The sequence below is a fragment of the Durio zibethinus genome, chromosome 27 (assembly GCF_047325235.1).
Source record: "Durio zibethinus cultivar Kanyao isolate XHJ-2024 chromosome 27, ASM4732523v1, whole genome shotgun sequence".
NCBI classification, from domain to species: domain Eukaryota; kingdom Viridiplantae; phylum Streptophyta; class Magnoliopsida; order Malvales; family Malvaceae; genus Durio; species Durio zibethinus.
In genome coordinates this window covers 10,154,570-10,158,307 of record NC_143188.1, presented here as the reverse complement: position 1 = coordinate 10,158,307, position 3,738 = coordinate 10,154,570, and the positions used below count along the sequence as shown (strand labels likewise).

Genomic DNA, 3,738 nt, shown 5'->3' with positions numbered 1-3,738 from the left:
TTTATCTTCAATTCATTTAAAATTTTTTTATTTAAGAAAAATTGATATTTCAACTTTTTCCTCAAATTTTGAAATTATTTTGTTTAAAGAAAATTTGATATTTCAACTATTTCCTTAAAATTTAAAATTATTTTGTTTAACGAAAAATTAATAATTTTACTTTTTTCCCAAAATTTTTTTAAAATTATTTTTCTTTAAGAAAAATTTGATAATTCAACTCTTTCCTTTAATTTTTTAAATTATTATTGTTTTTTAAAAAAATATTTTAACTTCTTCCTAAAATTTTCGAAAAATAAAAAGAAAAATCGTCCAAATGTATCTTATAATAATATATACTATATATATGATTTAAAATATCTATATAAATTATTCACCAAAAAGTGTCTTTTAAAAATGAAAAAGAAGTATTAGTAGTATATGTTTTTTTTATTTTTATCTTCTATGTATAAAAACGTAAACTTTGAAAGTGTGAAAAATAATTAACTTAAATGTCCTGAACAATTTTTTTAATTAACAAATTTGTCCCTTACTTTTATTATCCTTTAATAAATTATTAATTTTTTGTTATCATCATTTAATTGTTATTTTCTCTCTCAGTAAACTCCTAATAAAATACACTCATTCAAGTAATAGTTATCATGTCATAATAAAAGTTTAAAAATTCGAAAAAAAAGAAAAGAAAAACACTACGTCTTCGGAAAAAGAAAACCAGCTCCTTAAGGAACTCATGATAACTTAATCTTATGGCGTTGGCATTCAATCTTTGTAAAAATAAGAATACACATAGCATAAATACACTTGGATAAGATCATTAATTTGATGTATTTCTCAATGGCCACTCCAGTCCTCAATGTGTGGAGCAAAGTTATAGTGTCACGGACCTAAGAGAGAGTTCTGAATCCCACATCGAATATAATAGGAGGGTCACTGTGGTATAAAAAGGTTTGCACCACCTCTGCCTTGTGAGACGCCTTTTGTAGAACAAAACCGTGAGGTCAGGAGAGGTCAAAACGAATAATACCTCATAAAGATGTGAACCGTGACAAAAAGACTGATCTGAGACGTCGGATGAGTGAATACCCGGGGTCTCGGAACCGCGCGAATTCGGAGCTTAAGTCCCAACCCGTGACAATAGAACTGGGTCAAACTTTTATTGAAGAAAAAAATGTTAAAAGTGTGAAAAAATAAATATTGTCAATAAATTAAATTAATATCTTATAGGTAATTAAAATTGTTAGAATTTAAATCTGATTATGAAAATTAAAAGTAACATTTCATCAACTATTAGCAAATTAAATTATTATTTAACAATTATTACATCCATGACTTTTTTCAATAATCATAGAGTCAAGATAAGATAAAATAGCATTACACTCATGCTAAAATTCATAAAGAAATTTCTTGAAGAGTTTCATGTGACAGGTCTCTAATCGAGTAACCAGTGATAAGCTCCCGTCATTAGTAGAACTTGGTAGTATGTAAATTTTTCCTTCCTGGACAACATTTGCTGGCCTCATATATACGGGACGACCCCATCCGAAATCTGCTTCATATATGGGCAACCGAATCCAAGTATTAACACTTAAGTTTGGGCATCGGAAAGTATGCGATCCTTGAACCAAAGTACTTAGATTAGGCACTTTTTCTATGAAATCAATAGCTGATCTCATATATTCATCATTAACCTGCTTTAATAGTTCATGGATTCTCATAACAGTTTTGGTAAATGGTTCGGATTGGAGATCACCAATTAGAGCAATTGGTGTAGCTTTTAAGATTACATTGCCAAAGTAGCCTTGTGGGAGAGGAGGATTTAACCTAGATCGTCCATCAATTGGAATGTATAGCTTGGTAGCTTGATCATTTGAGAGACCCCTTGCTTTGCTTATGCAACGCCATAAATGTGCAGCTAAGATGTTGAAAGTACTATATTTCGTAGAGTGAGAATTTCCAATATTTGGTTTGGCTTTCAGGATATTCAGTTGATCAACTGTGAGCTTAAAGGTAGAGACAATTGATGGCTTAAGATCATCTGACTGAGATTCTAATCTTGAAATTGATGAGTGGCTCGTAGTCTTGATTTTAGGAGAAGGGTCATATTCAACATGGTGGAATATAGGAGTTGGTGGAACTCGAGCACGAAGAAGAGTTCGATCAATGAATGGGGCAATGCTAGGAGAAAAGCCTCGAGCTGTGTCAGCCCAACTATTAATGAAATGAAGAGCGGATGTGCCATCTACTACAGTATAAACCCTACACCTAGACTAATCCCACCGCATTTGAAAGTAGTTACCTATTAAAATGTGCATAAAACAAGTCAACATCTTATTAATGTTGGAAAAAAAAAGTATGAAACTTGCAAAAATTTGGCTTTGATTGAAGAATGTTTAACATATATACCTGCAAGACAAGAAGTGGATAGGAAGATATTCCTCCAGAATAGTCGACCGTGGGAACTAGTCTGGAAACTTCAGAGTTATACGTAAGATCACCAACAAATTGATCCATGACTGAGGTAGTTTCAGCCTCTATGAATAAAACTCCTTCTGCATTACATATTATTTCAAGTCTTCCATTTTGATCCAATCCCAACCTTCCAGCTATGGGGTAAAATGGCACAAGAATCTTGCTTAAAGCCTCTTTAAGCTTTCCAGGCTCAAAGATATTGGAACTACCATTTGGCTTGTAGTAGTATACTGTAGGGAGATGGTATCTTGTCATCACCAGGTCCAAATTGGAGTTCCACAGACTTCCTTTCGGAGTGTCTTGAGCGGGATGAACAATTGTAGATTCCTTTACAGTAATCTCCATCCTGAATTTCACTACCTAACACTCAATGAGTTAATGACATGCATAAACTTTCACTTACAATATATTTGAGAAAAGGAAAAAGAAGAAAAAATGAAAGGAAATGGAATGGAATGGGTAAATAAACACATGGAATTCGTATCCATACCTTATCAGAGTAGAAATAAGTGTTGGTACAATAACCAAGGATAGAAGTGTTAAAATTTCACAAGGATGCCAAGGTTTTTTTTTCCTTTTGCTTTGTAAAATGGTGACGGGAGGTTTAAAGCGGCAGGCTATGGAGTGTCTACTGTTTTAATTATACAGTTCTGGGTGAGGTCTGCCTCTATGGCACTTTATAATGTTAATCTTATCCAAATTCCTCTACCACAATAAATGTGAATGTGAAACAGATTTTTATTTATGACGGCCGGTGGGCTATGGAGAGCGTTTTAATTGCGACGTTTTGTGGATTGTCTAAAGTGTATTAATTAGATTTGATCATTTAAATATTTATATTTATTTTATATTAATAATATAAATATAAAATTTATTATATTATAATTTATGTTTAACACGATAAATGTAATGATAAAATATATATTTTTTATTTTTATTAAATTTATATATAATTTTTATTAAATTTTAAATAATATTATTTTTGTATTTTTTTATATCGTGCTTTTATATAATATTTAAAATTATTAAATATAATTTTAATTATTCAAGTATTGAAAATGGGGCAATAAAAAGATTTTCAAATTTTTGGTGAATTATTTTAAGGATGGGTTTCTAAACTTCTTTTAGTGCTTGTTCTATCGGGATTACTAGTTTGGTGTGATGGAAATTTCGATTGGTAGTATTATTTCAGATGAAGGAATGTTTTTTAAATGTGAAGTTTTGATTTGGCTCCTGCTGTTGTAGTTTCGTGCTTTATTAAAGGGGCTGTGG

The 3,738-nt window shown here is 31.0% G+C and overlaps 1 pseudogene across 1 annotated transcript; it reads right to left on the bottom strand.

Annotated features, from left to right (window-relative positions):
- Window positions 1-675: 675 nt before the first annotated feature.
- On the bottom strand, window positions 676-3,083 carry LOC149510903 (shikimate O-hydroxycinnamoyltransferase-like; annotated as a pseudogene). The gene is made up of 3 exons (XR_016334631.1): window positions 2,957-3,083; window positions 2,401-2,812; window positions 676-2,293 (listed from the first exon to the last, which is right to left on the bottom strand). The product of XR_016334631.1 is annotated as a shikimate O-hydroxycinnamoyltransferase-like (transcript).
- Between the last annotated feature and the right edge of the window lie 655 nt (window positions 3,084-3,738).